Here is a 20292-nt window from a genome sequence, read left to right as displayed (position 1 = left end):
AGATATTTGAGTTTTAATGTATAAAATTATACTTACAAATTTATGTTCAACTATGAAATACTATTGTCGTCAAGAAAAATTGTAATAGAGCTATGAGTTTGAGGCAATTTAAGTGTTCGCTGATTGCATAACCATAGCATAAGATATTGCTGTTTTAACAACCTGCAGTATCAATTACAATTGTAATTATATAGTTCTCATTATTTTATGATCTATCTTTACATACCAAATAGGTTGCGTTATATACGACAAAGAGTACTAATTACTATATATATATATATATATATATATATATATATATATATATATATATATATACGCACAGACATAAATAAATGTAAAAAATGGACCTTTAAAAAAGTTGCGTGTGAGGTTTGTTATCAGTTTGTCAATTTAGAAAGGTGTATTTGCTTTTAGAAAAATTGCCATTTCGGAGATCCTCAAAGATTGCTTTTTAGAATTTTTTGTTTACGTACCAATAAGAATTTCTTATTATTATACTTACCCATGCGTATTGTCGTAGATTGATTTGTATAAGTCCTCCAGCCCTTAGTTTTATAGAATTGAATGTTCTTAACATTAGTAAATACATTAATTTTTGTTCTTTCACAGATAAATTATACCAGCAGCTACAGCACCTGAATAAATATTGATTAAAATGAGATGATTATTTTTTTCCATATACTGCCTTATTATGTTTAGGTGATTTCCAGGTAAAGATTATCACATAAATTCTCTATTAAAGAAATTGACTGTTTTGTTTTTTATTTTCGATGAAGGCTGCCTGCGTACAATTTCTCACCTAAACAAAGCACAGGTAGTAACGCACACATAAGCACTCGCGTAAAGCTTCGGATGAAATGCATAAAACACTCAATTTTCCATTGGTCGGTCTTTGGAGTTATTTTGCCGGGAAATCATTCAAAAAGAATTTTGTCGTTACTTCTCTACTTACACAGCTTTGAAAACATTTCGCTACTATTACTTACATGTTGAAATAACCAACTTAGAAGGAGAAACAGGAGTAGTATACCCATAATAAGTATTGAAAGGATGATCCTTTCATACAGGTGAATGCGATAAAATAATAACTGCAAAAGTTTATTTTTTGTTAATTATAAGGTTTCATTATAATGTGAGGTAATTTATTTTTCTTTATACCTCGGTCGAAAGTACGTACGTCCCGCATCTATTTCAATGCAGAAAGACCGAAATTTGTGCACTGATGGGGTATACGTGCGCCCTCTATATGTACGAAAGCGAATGAAAAATTTTTGCGCTGAGTCACGAGTGCGCTTGTGTGGAATGATCGGATTGTCTGGTGGTGTAGTTGCAAAACGTGCTCGTCGAACTCCTGCAGTCAAAACTTCTCGACCACGTTTCCACGCCGACGGAGAGGATCTTCTTCGCGCTACAGAGTCTACAGAGTCAGCTGAAAAATGACTGAATCGTGCTCATCTGATGAATCTGGAGATGAAGAGGAAGTTTTTCGTGATTTTGACGCAGAAGCGCATTTTTCATTTCATATATTTTTCATATATTGATTTTTCATAAATTTTCGATGTCTGCTTCGCTCGTGCTGCACTTCAAGTGCAACCTGCAAATGTCGGGGGCAGACATCGTAGGTTAGTTTCTTGACTGGCCGATAGAGGCGCTAAAGCGAGGAGCAAAAATAAACGTTGCCGCGGAATCGAATGTGCTAAAGTTCTTATTAATAATTAAAACGTACTTTCGACCGACTATAAAGAAAAATAGTATACGCTACATGGTCTGGAAGGCTAGAAGTCCTGAACTGTGCAGGAATCCTAGCCTTCCTGCCCTTGTAGCGTAATATACTATTTCATACATCAAAAAGAAGTACTGCAGTTGCAAAAATAATAGATGACACAAAGTTCAAGATAGTGATACCAAAGGAATTCCATATACCATCAATGAATCTAAAATATAAATATGATTAATTTTGATGCTGTGTAGCGTAATGTATACGCAACAGTTGCTTGCTGTTGTTGAGAAGTCACAGTAAATCAAAAATAAAAATATATAACTAAAAGAAAAACTAAGAATGCTTAAAGTTAGAATAACAAACGAATTCTTAGGAACATATTAAATTAGGCCAAAAGGACCAATTACTTAATTGCTCTCATCAAGTGCTTGGAGCGCAGTCAATACGTATTTAACTAAATTCGTTTTGATATTATAATACCAATGAAAAATGAAAATACAGAAAATACTTAACTTCTGCAATTGTTGTACATTTCATTGGCGAATTTTATATCTCGATAAACCTGTTTATCGTCACTTACTCTCATTTCATTACCTTTTGTATTACTACCAATTTGCTTTAATCTATAACTTCGTTCAAAAAGCAAGAATAAATTTCTATACGTTGATTATCATGCAGATTAAACATGTTCAAATGATAAAATGCAGTAGTTACCATAATATAGCAAACAAGCCACAAACATGTTGCATGCAAGCTGCGAACATGGTATCAACGGTGACTATGGCTATGGTGCTGATTCCGTAGATCACTTGGCCATGAAAAATATACGCGTAATAATGTATGGTAATAATATTTGTTCATGTCAATAATGCCAAAATAATAAGGATGATAAAGTTCGATGCGTATTCTAGTTTCATTTTGCAGGGGGGCCAGCTGATCCATTATGATGGGAATAAAGGGTAAACATAGGATTATGATCCATCCTATTGCACTATAAATTATCTAGAAAATAAATAAGTTCATCACGTATATTGTGTATATGTGTATATTTTACATTAAAATATAAAAAATTTTCATCGTCGATACCAACATAAAAGATTGCAAAGGTTCGTGAATATTTCGAGTAATTGTGTAAAATGTCTACCTCGTTTTTATTGGTCAAGTTTTCCCAGTCACATACTATTCGGTTATAAAGCCGTTTAATCTAAGTGAAAAACGTCGGTTTAAATTTACATATAATGTGCACCATATTATTTTGGAATGTAATTTAAATAAAAGATGACACTCACCCTTTCTTCAAACATATGACATGAAATATACTTCAGCAGGGTCACTAAACTATACAATATTCCTACTACATTTTCTAATAATATTACCCACTCACTACGATGTAAATAATATATTATACCAGCAATCTGTAAAATAAAAATATTTCAATACAATCATTACCGGATTTACACTAATGGTTGAGGTCCAAATAAAATGAAATATAATATGGAATGTCTTACAAAAATATACATAAGTATAAGAAATGCCCAATACTTACAATCGGTATATATAGTGACAACGTTGTTGTAAAGTATAATATTAAAGAAATGAATTTTCTCGTTTTCCCTAATTCTGGCCATAAACCATAACTAACATGAAGGGTTTTTATTATACCGTAATAGGATCCATTAAAAATTGCCAAATTGACGCTTTGTTTTCTCATTGTAACTAAACAATTACAGTATCATCTTAAATTATGACAGATATCGCAATGTGAGAATTGTTCATAAAAACGCCAAAAATTATTATTTCTGTTATTAATAAACAAATAACTAACGTGAATTAGGCATGCGCATTCATCAAACTTTAACTAGTCAGAATTAAGTTTTTCGGTCACCTCAAATTCATAATTAAGTGCAACTGTTGTTTTTGTATATTGCTTAAAAGTTATGATCTTTAAACATACATTAAAAATGATCCTACGGTGAAAAATATTAGAAATTTAAAATAATTTCATCAGTACTATATTAATTATATTTCTGTTAAATTCTGCAAATGTTACTTCCTTCGTATTGATTTATTTTCAATGTGTCCATCAAATACTATTCTTCTCTCTCTCTCTCTCTCTCTCTCTCTCTCTCTCTCTCTCTCTCTCTCTCTCTTGCCCTCACTTCTAAGGAAGTTTGACCTCCGAATCCTGTGACTCCAGAACTAGTTGAGAAAACACCTGTAGTTTACACGATCAATGACTGTCCGGTCTCGTGCCCCACTAGTGGCCTTTATTCATAGCTAAGCGGCCAAAATAGTAAGTGCTATTTTGCAATGCGATTGTCAGTTCTGCATCCCATTCTTTGATAGACGACTCACAATAGATTCCAGCTTTGGATTTTATTTGCAAGTAAGTAGGTGTTTTGACTAAAGTTTTTAAGAGTTAATTTTTTTGTAGAGATTTCAATCCTTTTTTTAAAATTGTTTAGAGTATTTCATATTCAAAGTCGTAAAAATAAAATATAAGCATCTTTAGCACCATTCGACCACAGCTTTTTTGTAACATTTTTATTACTAAGATGAAATCACTGATTGTTCTAATATACATCACCCTCGAATTATTTCTACACCTAGACACCAAAAACCACGGTGCGAGCTACTCAGACCTCGTCATCGGCCACCCTTAAATGATTTTTACACCTAGACACCAAAAACCAGGGAGCGCACCACCTAGACCTCGTCATCGGCCACCCTGTACACCTAGACACCGCCCTTGAATAATTTTTACACCTATACGTCGTTATCGGCCATCCTGTACCTCTAGACACCTTCCTCGAATGATTTTTACACCTAGACACAAAAGACCACGGAGCGCGCCACCTAGACCTTGTCATCGGCTACCCTGGCAAGATAGTTACTGTTACAGCTCCGGAACGCAGAGTATGCACTGGCAACCTCTTAATTCAAAATATCGTAATATATTATTATATTTTCTTGAGAAAGAAATTCTCATCTATATATAGCTTTGCGGCCAACTTCACGTTCTTAACACTTCTTGCGGCTAACTTAACGGTCCATTCACATTTCGGGCTGAAGAAGAAAAACGTAATTTTAGCATTTGTGGATTATACACTCACATATTATAAAAATAAGCAGCCTTTTCACTAATATTTTTGTTGGAAATCATAGTTTAGCTCAGAAAACATACTAATAAGCCAAAAAATCTTACGAATAGTAACAATAAGTATTTTTTTCTGTATCATGAAAAATCCGAACACCAATATAGAAGTAAATAGTGTCACGGGCGCCGCGGCTTCATCTGCTTCTCAAACTCGCCTTCGTGGCGCTACCGCGCCACTTGATAATTATTGATGTTTTTTTCTTTAATTAATATCCGAGCAATTAATGCTTGCATTTGTTTGAGAAAACATGGTTTTTATTATTTTCTATATAACTTTTAAATATTCATGCTCTTACATTATTATCCTAATAAAATAGTATTTGAACTGCCTTAAGCGAATCTCGTGCGAAAACGACTCGAGCTAGTTTATTCGCGAGACAAGCATATAGAATTTTTGAGTTTGGTCTCAGGCTAAACAAGAGTTGCTGACTGGAATTTCAAGATGAGCTTGTGAAATTGCTGAAAACGTTATTGGTAACTTGGGATAAATACGTTTGTATGTTATATACATAAATGTCTTATAACGTCAAAGCTCCAGTGGTTCGGATCCCACTGTATACAGTTCCGCACTGTATAATTAAACTGTAGGTCCAGTCGAGATGCATGTGCACTACATTCCGATATGATGCACATGCACCGCGACTATAGGGAACCTCTCTGGCCGGTACCATTGTATGGTATCAGGTAGAGTGAAGAGCGATATGTATAAGACTCTTCGAGAGGACTTGAGAAGGCTATAATATAAAAAAAAACTTGGGATAAATCAGGTGCGCTAGCCCGTCGATTGCTCAGTTTTAGATTGTTTTTCTTTTTTCTTCAGTTTTTGTGAATAATTATCTGCCCTTTTAATTATAAAGAGCTATTGAATAGTGTGTTTTTCACAATAAATCAAATTTTAGTAAAAGTTAGAACAAAGTGCCTTGATTGCGACCAATATGAATAGAGATATAAATTCCCAGCCTGACATTCGCCGCCTGACTTTCTTCACTCACTTGATTCGAGATCATCGAGATCCATTTTAAGATCGCGATTATATGAAAAAATATATAAAAAAAAAGATTATATTAGTATACAAAATGATAATAGGCTATTGTGAGTTACACATAGACATATTTATTAAAATTTTTTACGTTACGTTATTCAATGAGGATTTTTAGCATTTGGTGAGCTGTTTCTGTTGTGAATCTTCTTGCGAGATTTGGTAACCACTTGACGAACGAAGTGGACTGTTACACCTGTTGAATAAAAAACAATTATAGGGACGGTTCCGTAGAATTAGGGGTAGATGATTGAATTTTCATAATGAGTTATTATTTTAAAAAATGCGATTCATAAAGTATTTAATATATTAATAATGAGTTTTTTTGACGCAAATATTCTGATGACACTATAACTCAAGCTAAAATTGATCACTTTCATAATATAAATTATTTTATTATTAAGTCCACAAATTGCTGTATTTCGAAGTTCTCTACGCAATAAAAGATCAGTATCAATTTCATTTTTGATGCAACAAAGAGACATAATTAGAAATATAGCTCAAAGTGGGATTGTTAACAGTAACCTCCGCTTTGTCAGTTCAAAGCGAAGAATTATTTGTTATCCAATATTACAAATATTACTTTCCAGCATATTTTTACTATGCTTGCAGCTAAGAAATTGCAATCACACATGTGCAGCAGAATTGCATAATAGGCTGATTTTTCTTGTTGTACACCATTTGTTTGGCTATCGTAATTTTGACGCAATTTTGCTATGTGTGCCCTGGTAAAAATGTTCACCAATAGTTTGCCATTACTTTGCCAACTCTTAAATGATTGGCGAACGTTTCCAGTATGGGTTGGTCGAAACTGTGGTTATTTTTTTTACGGCTTTTCGATCGTGGTTGGGTCACCGATTCTACCAGGGACAAACAACACATTCAAAATTTAATACTATAATACTATCGATAAACAAACATTAGATCAACAATTAATCCACTTTACCGCGTGGAAACAGTAAATTAAACAATCGTGTGTATTAGAATATGAGGTTGGTAAGGAAAGCACATGGCTCGAGCCTGTCTCGCATGTGTGCTATGCTAGCTCTATACTACGAGATATTAATAAAAGTATTTTTTCCATTTTTACACGGAGTCTTATGGATAATCACATTTTCCTCGTTTTAATTTGCAAATAATTATTGAATTAACAAACCGTTTCTCTTGCAAATTTTTGTATGAGAAAACTAATATTTGATGAATTCAAATTTCTTTTGAAAACGACTGATGGGTACCTCTATGCATAATAATTAATTAGTCTAATAAAAAATATGCGCACTTAACCTCAAAAACGGAGTCAAACATCGTCTGTATTAAATTTTTTTGTCACATAAAGAATTCGATTTCTTTATTTAAAATCATTATTTGTTATAAATTAGCTTTTCATAAGTTCTAAATAAATGATGTCTCTTGTATCAAAAGAAAATAAGAATTTATAAAAATTACCCTCTTTTTGACTAGCGACGTACCAGATGAACCTCCTTGATAAATGACATTTGAACGAAAATCAGTAGCTGAAGCGTGCGTATGCTGAGAATTTCCCATATGCACGCTACAGTTACTGAATTTCGTTCAAATGCTATTTATTAATGCGTTAATCTTTTTATTTAAAACTTGGTTCAGTGATAGATATTCATAAGAGGAAGGGCAACTAACTCTTGGTTTTTCATAATCAGTTACATTTTGTTTAGTTTTAAGTCATTTTTGCCGTGCACTTGTTCAGTCGACTCGGTCTGTAAAAGTTGGGTTTCGGACCACCTTGAGTCCATTGATTTCAATTGTAGTTTTTTGCATAGTTTTTATTGACTTATATCGACCTCTATCAGCCTATATCGACATTTTATCAAGCCCTAATGCAAGAAAATGTCATTAAGATTCACTATTCAAGTTAAAAAGACATCTTATTATCGACTTTTATCAACTTCTACTGCAATATATTGCATACATATGTAGTAAAATAAGCTTAGATGAAGTTACATGACGATATATTGACAAATTGGCATGCCGTTTATTAAACTCATTTACAGTGAATATTTGTGTTGTTTACAAATTCGTAATACTACCAAAATATATATTGCTGATTAGCCAAAATTAAGAAATGTTTAGTCTCTGCATAACCATGGCGTAAGATAGTGATGTCTTCAAGATCTGTAGCATGACAAAAATTAGAATCGTTAGTGAATACTTCATTTAGTTTAAGAATTTTTTTTATTTATTACTTACAACTCCGAATAGATATATATTTATGTCTACAAGTCCCTTAGCAGTTATTTTCGAAGGATTGAATGTTCTGAGCATTAATAGATATACTAATTTTTGTCCTTTAACTGATAAATTATACCAATTGCAAGAATATCTATTATTGGATAAGGATTTAAAATATGTAATATGTTATATTTTATTATTAATATACGAATGTATAACGATAAAAGTACAAGAAATGTGCGAATGTAACTATTTTTAAAACTATATGTGTATGCTTTTTGCGCATGTCTTACGAACTAAAAGTAAAACATTTCTTTTTGCAGACACCTGGAGAGAAATGCCTATTGTTACTGCCGGTGTGAGAAAAATAACACGCACTACCTCGAAAGGAAAATTGGACAGCCTATTATGTCTCATGTTTGTCACTCTTCGCTTCGGCTCAGGTGGCAGTTTAGACAAGATATTATGCCCAAGTTTTCCTCTCCCTTACTGCATCATACGATTTTGGACGAAATGATCACGAAAAAACGTAACTTTAGCAAAGTTAAAATTGATTTTGTGAAAAAAGAAATAGAAATAAGTATTCAAAGTAAAGAAATATACAAAAGTTTAAACAATCGATAAGCAACGAGTGCAATTCAAATTGCCACTAATAGGTAGTTGTTATTATTATTGTTACAAATTACTTACACTTGTCTAAAGACCTCTTCACTACTATCAATTAATTGTTGTATAATCCAAATCAATACGAAAAAAAACAGCAATATGCCCATAATAAGTCCAATCAGAACAATCTTTTCAAATGGATGATCGTGGTAAAAAAACAACTAAAGAAAAGTTGTACTTTTCAAAACTCTATTTTTCTTATATAAAAAAACACAATCGTAGATTGCGTAATTTTATCGCGTAAAACAGGTGCTTTCCGAACGTTCTGCGTTCATTGGGAATCATCTATTTTGTGCATTCTATCGTATCGTTACTTATATGTACTATTTTTTCATTCTTACATCAAACATAAGTATAGAAGTAGCAATAGAAATGAAAGGTATCATTACAATAAAGTTGGCGCCAAAGGAATTCTCTATCATATGAATACATCTAAAATTAAAAATCGTTTATTTTTATTGATTAATATTACGCCGATTATATATGTCACCCTATTGAAAAAAATCAGATTACAATCAACTGATAATCAGCTGATAATAATGCCAAAACGTCAGCTGATTATCAGGTGATTTCAGCTCAGTATTTTTAATAAAGCTGATAGTTATAAATGTTCGCTTATGTGAGATAAAATGTTAATGATAATCAGGTGATAATTAGGTGATGATCATTCAAAATTTGTAACCTTTAATATATTTATTATAAGTTGTTTAAAATAAGTAAAATTTATAAATTTCACATAATGAGGGCTAGTACTGGTTTTGCAATTAGGATGATAACACGAAAACTCTGGCTGTGAGCTCCAAAATTTTTATTTTTTAACATTTAAAAAAATTTTATTTAAATTAAATTATTGAAAAACAAAAATATTGGAGCTCACAGCCAGAGTTTTCGTGTTATCATCCTAATGGCAAAACCAGTACTAGCCCTCATTATGTGAAATTTATAAATTTTACTTATTTCAAATAACTTATAATAGATATATTAAAGATTATAAATTTTGAATGATTATCATCTGATTATCATTAACATTTTATCTCATATAAACGCATATCTATAACTATCAGCATGATTATCAGCTGATGATCAGCTGATTATCAGTTGATTGTCTTCTGATTTTTTCAGTAGGGCATACTTTTTATCTAAGGAATAATAGTATATTATTCACCAAGGGCGAAAAATAAGCTTTTATGGGAAGTCTGTGTAGTTTGCAGTACTGTACTGGAGCAAATTAGCGAGTACTGCAAAAAGACGCCATATTTTATGTGCAAGTGTACGCAATTTTGCACTTTTTTATACTCATTAATTTTTGATTTTTTGACTGGTTCGAATAAATTACACAAATGCGAAATTTTATGGCGCGTGTTTGCAGTACTCGCTAGTTCGCCTCACGCTTTTTATAATACAGGCACAAAAGTTTTTACTGTATAGACCGCCGATTGAGAAACAGTCGCAAAAATCGTGCGTTTATTATACATGCATAAGGCTATTTGATCCATTGTAGAGCATTATTTAAGGGTATGAATTAAAACTTAACTTTTGCAATTGTTGTATATGTTATTTACAGATCTTATATTCTGATTAACGCTTTTGTTATCAATAACTCCGGCTGAGGTTTCTGATGTATTATCATGATGACCAAGTTTTTCTATTCTATAACTTTATTAATAAGTAAATGAAAAAGGCGTTTTATACTGAGCAGAAATGATTTAAGAAGTGAAAAAAAATGCATTTACCATGCTACGGCGAATAAGGCACGAACGTGCTGAATGCAAGCCACATGCATGCTATTGAGCGTGAGATATGCTGCTGAAACATAAAATCCAACCGCAGATACATGAAAAACGTGTACGTAATAATAGTATTTATTAACATCGAAGATGTTAAAATAATATGGATGTATGGTTTGAATTCGAATTCTTATACCACTTTTTAGCGGTATAATATAATCCATTGCAATAGGAGCTAATGGTAGAATTAAGAAAAGTATACAAGCAACTAAGGCATAATATATCTGAAAAATAAATTTGTATATTTGTAAAGATATATCAACAGCAATAAATTATAATTATTATCAAATTCATTTACATAAATTGTGATCAATTTTCGTGAAAATTGCGCATACTTGTGTAAAATGTCCAATTCATTTTGATCAGTTAACATTTTCCAATCATATTCTATTTTCTCATAAAGTAATTTAACCTGAATAAACGAAAAAAGTATCTAATTATTGATGTATAAAAATCATAGAAATCACTTACTTTGTTTTCCAAAAGATAATTTATATTGTATTCAAGCACGATGGCTATTAAATACAGTATTGCTACAAAATTTTCTAGTGCTTTTACCCAAATGTTCTCATTGACATAGTGCATCATTCCGGCAAACTATAAATAAAATACAATGCAATTTAGTTATTGACAATTAGGCTACCAAGGGGCACGGTAGCAGACTCTGAGTATTTCATTAGAAATAAAAATCATTCGTAAATATAGAAATAAGAGAATAAGTTATAGAATATTTTTACTAATACTTGCGATGAATATTATTAAACCAAATGTTGCTAAATTTAAGAATCCAAATATCGTGCGTTTTGTTGTTTTATTACATGTTTCTGGCCACAAACCGTAAGCTTTCAAAAGAATTTTATTTATTCGATAATATGGGCCATCGAAAACTGAAAAATCAGTACTTAGTAGTGCCATGTTGTTATTTCTAGTGTTATACGACGCGTATAAAAATGATACTTGTTTTTAAATGTCCAGGGCGCAAGCGGAAGCTTGTTGCGAGTTAAGCATTCATATTAATTTTAATATGTGTTAATAATTTATCGAATGTTATTGTTTTTGTATTAATAATTTATGCAATGTTGATTTTTTTGTGTATAAGCTAAATTATTTTGTTCTTTGGTTGCTCTTGAGGTAAAGGTTAGCCGTGAATGAATTAAATACGTATATTGTATTGTAACGGGCGGGGATAGAGCCGGTAAGAGCTAGTCGGCGCGAGTGCAGGGTAGTGCGTTGCTGGCTCGGTGGTTAGAGCACGCGCCTTGAGATCTCGGGGACGTGGGGTCGAATCCTCCTCGTCGATTTACTTTTGTGCGAATTAGTTCCCGGAAACCCCGTTAGAGTACATACACACACAAACACTTCTATAGTGACATTTTGCAGCAAGAGCTTTCCTTTTAGATGCATGGATGAGAGGGGCTTATTATGCACGTAACGTTAAATTACAAAGGATATAAAAAAATACTGCTAAAACGTTAATGCTACCCTGGTAGAAACGTTCGCGAACCATTCGCCAACGGCTGGCCAATTTTATGAAGTTTGAGCAACAGTTCCGGCAGCCGTTAGCAAACAGAAGCGTTTATTTCGTCACGCTTTTACACTATCCATTGGGGAACGGTTGTCCAATTTTAAAACTCGTACAAAAAGATAATAAATTATCAATGCCTGCTCAAATAATTAATTAATATGACTTTATTATTAATAAATAAGCATTAGATTGAACAATAATATGGTTTTGACATCGTAGAATTAGATTTTAAGTGAATATAAACTTTCATTAAATTTTGGGGTTATGTGAAAAGGTATACGCATGAGTCGCCACGAGTGACTATATTGCGCATGCGCGGTATCAGCTGCAGAGCGCACGTTTGCTAATACACAGAGCAGGCTTCTAATAGATAAATTTGGCTAGGTAATGGTTGGCCAATGCCGTGGACCAACCGTTGATATGTTTAATTTCTACAAAATCATGTCATAAGATACTTCATTCACGTCCTGTAGCATAATTAGAATTAACATCATTAGTTAATGGAGTAGGGGGAGAAAAGTCGCAGTGGCCCGGTGTGAACGGACGAATTTTAACCTACTGCGCATATTTTTCTCTACTCGAGTAGTCGAGTAGATTCTACTGAAGGTTTCGGTATCAACGGTTCTTTTCTTCGTCTACTAGTAATCTCACTAGCGGTTTCGCCAACAGGAGTCGGCTAATTCGCCAATTTTCACAGTATCCACTATTAATTAAATTTGGCTATCACTCCGCGGACCGGTAGTTTTTATGGTGAAAATTTTCACTTTCAAATGTGTCCATGCATTCTCAGGCAATATGATTGCAATTTAACGGTACACTTAGCTTATGGACGAGTCTTTTAACTTTCTTTTTTGGCATAGATAATACAATTGAGAAAAATCAAATGAAAACAGTTATTTGTTGATTGTGTTTAAAAAATAGCGTCATTTATTTTTTGGGAATCAAGATTATAAATAAAACTCTGTATTATTTGTTTAAATTTATTTAAATTAAATATTTCATTTGCTTTTGAATCAAATTTTCTATAATTTTCAATGTGTTCTCAATGAATTTATTGCTAATCACTAATATTAAGATATGTTTAATTTCTGCATGACCATGGCATAAGATAGTGATGTCTTCAAAACCTGCAGCATAAACAGCATGGGCAATTATTTAAGTCGGTTCTTCAAATTTTTGATATTAACTTATCGCTTACAGATTCAAATAGATGTATATTGATTTCTATAAGGCCCCCGGCTCTTATTTTTGTAGTTTTAAATGTTCTCATCATTAAAAGATATACTAATTTTTGCCCTTTCACTGATAAATTATACCAATGACAAGAATATCTATTAGGAAACAATAGAAATATTATTTATACACTGAGGGAAGAAATTAGTCTGCGCATTCCCAGCATGTAAGTTGCATTTCGCGCAAGCTTACACAGCCTACTTTTTTTCTGAGTGCCGTGTACGATTTTTGGATTGGAAAGTTCGTACTCGTTTACGGCTAAAAGTGCTATATATTAACTCTCTAACCTCACTCTAGTTCCCGGCGTCTGTATTCGCTGTGTGTGCCAAGCCGAAGCTAAAGGCATACTTATATAATAAAGTTAATGTAGCATTGACTTCATTGCCAAATAAGAGTGTATGCTTATGCTGTTTTGTCTCTGGATACCCGAACATTTCGGAAAGTTCCGAAATAAATATTAAGAAAATGATACATAAAAACGTTTAAAAATTAAATTCAGAAACAGATTACGGATACTAATGAGTTAGAAAGTAGACAGAGTAAATTCATGTATAGTCCTAATACTTGGTATTTGGTGGCTGATTTTGATTTCTAAACATTTCAAGTTGTTTCAGATTTTCCGAGGCAAAACGTAGAATATCCATAGGGGGGAAAGAGAAGCGATTTAAACTTCATTAGATTCTTTTTATAAAAAGATTCGTTATTTTTAAAATAAAAACAAATATTAAGGCAAAACTAATAAAATGGCAGAATTAATTAAATTGACGACAAATTTTTAACGAATCACATTACTTACACTTGTAACAAAACGTTTTCATTACTGTCAGTTAATTGTTGTGTAATCCAAACTAATACGAAAAAAAACATTAAAACTCCCACAATAATTCCAACTACAAGGATCTTTTGTATTGGATGATCCTGGTAAAACAGTAACTGGAAAAAGTTGTCCTTTATTCGATAACGTCAATTTCTTGTGTAATAATAATGCATGAAAAACTATGTCTTTGTTCTTACATCAAACATAAGTATAGCAATACCAATAACAGTAAATGATATAAACACAATAAAGTTGGCACCGAAGGAATTCCCTATCATATGAATACATCTAAAATCCAAACAAATATAATAAATTTATAAACGGTATACTTTTTATGTACAAGACAAAAAATTGTATTCGATCCATTCTATGGTATATTACGTCATAAAATGTATAATATTATAATTTGTATAAACTTAACTTATGGAACTATTGTATAAGATATTTACAGCTTTTATATTGTGTACAACTTTACTGTCATTAATGAGTCCGCATGGAGCTTCTGCCATGGAATCAGACTTTCCAAGTTTTTCTAATCTATAACTGCAAATAAAATAAAATTATATAAATACATGTATGCATTAATTAAAAACCTATATTTAGCGTATTCATAGGCAGAGTGGATATTAAAGGTTCAAAACAAGTTTTTACCATACTATGGCAAATAAGCCGCGAACGTGTTGAATACAAGCCGCATGCATGCTATTGATGGCGAGATATGCTATTGAGCCATATGACCCGACCAATAGAAAGTGAAAAACGTACATGTGATAATAGTATTTATTTATATCAAAGATGTCAAAATAATATGGATGTATGGTTTCTACTCGTATTCTGATTCCATTTTTTAGCGGTATAATTTGATCCATTATAACAGGTACTACCGGTACAAATAGAATAAGTATAAACGCAAGTAGAGCATAACATATCTGCAAAATAAATTGAACGTACGTTTTTGAATATTGTTTATATCATTAAATCATTTAATTACGATAAATTTAGACATTATTTACATAAATCATGGTTATCGTTTTTGAAAATCGTGAGTACTTGTGTAAGATATCCAATTCAGCTTTATCAGACAACATTTTCCAGTCATCGGCTATTTTCTTATAAAGTAGTTTGACCTAAATCAATGAAAGAAGCATCTGTTCATTCATTTATAAAAATTATATCTATTATTCACTTACTCTTTTTCCCAAAAGATAATTTAAATTGTATTCTGACAAGATGGCTCCAAAAAAAAGTATCGCCACAAAATTTTCCAATGCTTTCACCCAAATTTTTCGTTTTCCATAGAATATCATTCCAGCAAACTATTAGGCAAAATACAAAGCGAATTATAGTTATTAGGATTTATTTACCGAGAGACTTGGTAGCATATAAGCACCCAGATGGTGCGTATTTTATTAATGATAGAAATGATTTGTAAATATAGTAATGAGAAGAAACGAGTTATAAAATATATTTTTAGAACTTACAGTTGGTATTAATAAACTAAACGTCGATATATTGAAGAAAACAAAACTCATAAATTTTCTTTCTCTACTTGTTTCTGGCCACAAACCAAAACCATCCAAAAGGATTTTATTTATCCAGTAATATGGACCATCAAAAACTGAATAACCTGTAATTGGTAGCCTCATATTATTATTATATAGTAACGCGTATTTATAAATAAGACTTATTGTTGATAAATAATACTGAGTATAAACTGTTTCTAGAATTCATAGAAATATACTTTGTTGCTAATTAAACATTTATCTTGATTACACCTATGCATCAATTATTCATCAAGATCTAGTCTTTTTGTATTAATAATTGAATGTTACTTTTTTATGCAGAAGTTACATTACGGTTGAGCAAGACTCAGCATAGATTTATTACACCCAAAGTGATAACTTAGGCGTTATCACTTTGGGTGGGAATCTATGCTGAGGAAAAGCCTCAGTCTGTTTGGGACGAACAGGACATAGTTTAGGGTTTTGACCGAAAAGCTGCTATATGTAGTGTTAAAGAAATATGATACGTCATGGCCTATTACGGGGTCCAGCCTCAGTTAAAACCGCAAAAAAAAAATATTCGTTTCATAACATTTTTTCTTTTTACATAAAATAAATAACATAAAATATCTTCAGAAAATATTTACAATATACACTATTTCTACCAAAAAATATTATATATATATATATATATATATATATATATATATATATATATATATATCATATAAAATCACTGAATAAATTGATGACATTTTACTATATAAATAAGTGTTTTTAGTCACTTGCCACGGCTTTGTGAAAGATCCGGACCGTCTTCTTTACTCTACCTGGGCTTAAAATATACCTTAAACATGCCCCCTCAGACCTAATGAAAGACACTTCTAAAAAATATTAATTAAATGTTGTTAGCAACAAGTACAGTGTGAAAAGTATTAATTAAATTTATTAGCTACGTATACAACGTATGTGAATAATAATCTTAGAACGAGTAAAAGAACTCAGATTGAATTCCGACAAAAGGAAAGGGTTGAGTGAGTGAAGGGTTCTTTTTTATTAACACACACGATTTCACGGTACACAAAAAGCACTTGCTTTGGCGTAAAAACCCTTACGGTTAGAGGGAAAAGCCTCAGCAAGTGTAAGCTTTATTGAAAATAAGGAAAAGGAAACTATACAAATAAAATAAAGAGAACAGTGACTCTAAAAGAGAAAAAAACTCATGTGAAAGAACGCACGCAAAACGCAAAGACGAAAGCAAAAACCGCCGCTGAAGAGGGCGTTGAGCAGGCCTCGTCGTAGTCCGCCGCTGCTTCCGTCCTGGTCCTGGAGGTCTGGAAGCCGGGCCTGAGGAGCGAAAGGATGGTCCGCAACCGTGCACCAAGCGCGCCCCGACGTCTCGGGGAGCCAGACGCTTGGCACGAGGGCAACAAGGGGTGTTGCCGCTGTTCGCTCGCCCCGAAGGAGTCACGTACAACACGTGGACACCTTCGCCAACAAACCTTAAGACTGTCGCCTCGAGGCACACTCACACACGTGCACCAATACACACACGAGAACGACGCGATCGCGAATTTTTCGCTAAACACAACAAACACGGCGCAGAACGAGGTGAACAGTGATAGCTCTGAGAAGAACAAGTCACTGGCTCACCGTACAAAGAAAAAAAATCGAAAAGCGTAAGGAAGCCAAACGTGCGAAGCGCTAGGCAGTCCTAACAGGAATCAGCGCGCGCGGGCCCTTCGCGTGCTCGCGAGCGGGGCCGGCGGCGCGCAACTCGACGCATGCGCGCGAGCTCTCAACGTCGTAACGGAGAGCGCGCAGCGGCGCGAAATTCAAAAAGCCTAAATTTACACCTACACTACTTGAACGAATAAAACGAACTGAACAGTATGGATAACAATATTTAATTAATATTTTTTAGAAATGTCTTTCATTAGGTCTGAGGGGGCATATTTAAGGTACATTTTAAGCCCGGGTAGAATAAGGAAGATGGTCCAGATCTTTTACAAAGCCGTGGCAAGTGATTAAAAACACTTATTTATATAGTAAAATCTCATGAATTTTGGTCAGTGATTTTGTATGGTATATGTATGATATTTCTCGGTAGGAATAGTATATAGTGTAAATATTTTCAGTAGATATATTTTGTTTTTTAATTTACGTGAAAAGAAAATATGTTTAACGGACGAATATTTTGTTGTTTTTTTTTGTAGGATTTAACCCAGGCTGGATCCTTTAAACGTAGCTTCGCTTTCCTACAACTATAGCCTAAACTAATGTGGAGAAATCAGAAACTGAAAAATTCGGGCACGTTCGGTGCAGCAAATCAAACACACCTAAATTTTTGTGACATAAACTTCTTTTAAAATTTTCCGAAAGCCAGTTTTCTGTATTTGTTTTTGAAACGTTTTAAATTATCGCAGGACTCCCGAGATAAACTAAATACACCCAGAGCAGAAAAAAAGTAATTTCAATTGCCTCTATAAAGTAGGTAAATAATATACTATTCTTACACATTACTTACACTTGTATAAAAACCTTTTCACTGCGATCAGTTAATTTTTGTATTATCCAACTTAATACGAAGAAAAACATCAATATGCCGATTATAAGTCCAAGAAGAATAATCTTTTCAAATGGATGATCATGATAAAAGAGCAACTGAAACAGTTAACCTTTTCATAACGTGGTTTTCTCATACCAGTAACCTGATAGTAAACATAGTTTTTATTCTTACATCAAACATAATTATAGAAATACCAACAACAGTAAATGATATAAACATGATGAAATTGAGGCCGAAAGAATTCGCTATCATATGAATGTATCTAAAATCCAAATAAATGTCGTAAATTTATAAACGGCATACTTTTTACATGTAAGAAAAAAAATTTGATCAATCTTATGGTATGTTATTTGATCACATCATATATATATATATATATATATATATATATAGATTTTTAAAAAATAACTCATGGAACTACTGTACAGCGTATTTATAGCTTTAATATTTTGTATAACCTTTCTGTCATCAATTAGTCCGATTGAAGTTTTCTCAGAAGTTTCTGATATATTATCACACCTTTCAAGTTTTTCTAATCTATAACTACATTTATACGTTGAAAAAAGTATTAAAAACTTATATTTAGCATTTTTATGAGAAGAGTAATTTAACAGAATAGAAATAAGTATTTACCATACAATAGCAAACAAGCCGCGGACGTGTTGAATGCAAGTCGCATGCATGCTATTAATAGAGAGATATGCTATTTAGTCATATGACCCGACCAATTGAAAGTGCAAAACGTACGCGTGATAATAGTATTTACTAACATCGATCATGTCAAAATAATATGGATGTATGGTTTCTACTCGTATTCTGGTTCCACTTTTTAGTGACATAATATTATCCATTATAATAGGAGCTAATGGTACAAATAGAATAAGTATAAATGCAAGTAGAGCATAATTTACAGTTAATTACGATAAATGTCAACATCATTTACATAAATCATAGTCAGCGTTCTTGAAAATCGTGAATACGTGTGTAAGATGTCCAATTCATTTTTATCAGACAACATTACCCAGTCGTAGGCTATTTTCTTATAAAGTAATCGAACCTAAATCAACAAAATAAGTCCTTATTTATTAATTATGTAAAAATCGTATAAATTATTTACTTACTCTTTCTTTTAGCAGATAATTTAAATTGAATTCTGACAGGATGGCTCCAAAAAAAAGTATCGCCACAAAATTTTCCAATGCTTTTACCCAAATGTCTTGATGTGCATAGTAAATTATTCCGGCAAACTGTCAATCGAAATACAACGCAATTTACTTTATAATAATATGTAACTTTATATTTACTTTATAATATATATAATTTACTTTATGATAATTTATCAATACGGAACCTGGTAAAAACATGCACCGACAATTTGTGATCGATTTGTGATGGAATTCGCTAACTGTTGCTTTTTTGCTGGCCAAACTTTCGCCAAGCTTATTGGTAGAAACAATTATCGAATAATTGGTGTATTGACCATTTTGATTGGGGAAATTTCTTCCAAGGTCAAATCTGAATTCATATGAGTATGTTTTCCCTGAATGCTGGACCCAAAACCATTTCATTATCACACTAGTATATCGAAATGAGCAATGGTAAGACTTTTATGCGCACATTAAAATAATTAATTTTTTGTTTAACTTTTGAATAATATATTACAATATTGCACATATAGAAAGCTTAAATTTATTTACAGTAAAACGTCAATACTAAGAATTGTTAATTCTCTGCATAACCTGGTGTTAAATAATAATGTCTTCAAGACCTGCAGCATAACCAGAATCATCATCATTACATATTTCTTTTAGCATAGATAATACGATTGAGAAAATGAAATGAAAACTGTTATGTGTTGTTTGCTTTTAAAGTGTAGTGCAATTTCTTTTTTTGGGGGGATTATAAATAAACCTGTTTGTAATATTTGTGTTAATTCATTCAAACTAAATATTCCATTCGTTATCAAATGAAATTCTCTAACAAATCTCCATGTTTTCAATGAATATATTGCTAATCGCTAATACTAAGAAATGTTTAATCTTTGCATGACCATGGCATAAGATAGTGAT

General features: G+C 32.4%; 1 long non-coding RNA gene and 4 pseudogenes across 1 annotated transcript; all 5 read right to left on the bottom strand.

Moving 5' to 3' along the window:
• Or215PSE (odorant receptor 215 pseudogene) lies at nt 109-3434 on the bottom strand (annotated as a pseudogene).
• On the bottom strand, nt 7906-9269 carry LOC116415808. The gene is made up of 2 exons (XR_004226367.2): nt 8143-9269; nt 7906-8067 (listed from the first exon to the last, which is right to left on the bottom strand). It is a non-coding gene; the product is annotated as an uncharacterized LOC116415808 (long non-coding RNA).
• On the bottom strand, nt 10320-11492 carry Or214PSE (odorant receptor 214 pseudogene; annotated as a pseudogene).
• Nucleotides 13173-15798, bottom strand: Or213PSE (odorant receptor 213 pseudogene; annotated as a pseudogene).
• On the bottom strand, nt 18181-19470 carry Or212PSE (odorant receptor 212 pseudogene; annotated as a pseudogene).

Source organism: Nasonia vitripennis, chromosome 1, assembly GCF_009193385.2.
Source record: "Nasonia vitripennis strain AsymCx chromosome 1, Nvit_psr_1.1, whole genome shotgun sequence".
NCBI classification, from domain to species: Eukaryota; Metazoa; Arthropoda; class Insecta; order Hymenoptera; family Pteromalidae; genus Nasonia; species Nasonia vitripennis.
Note: the sequence above shows the minus strand (reverse complement) of the source record. Positions and strands in the feature narration are given on the sequence as shown.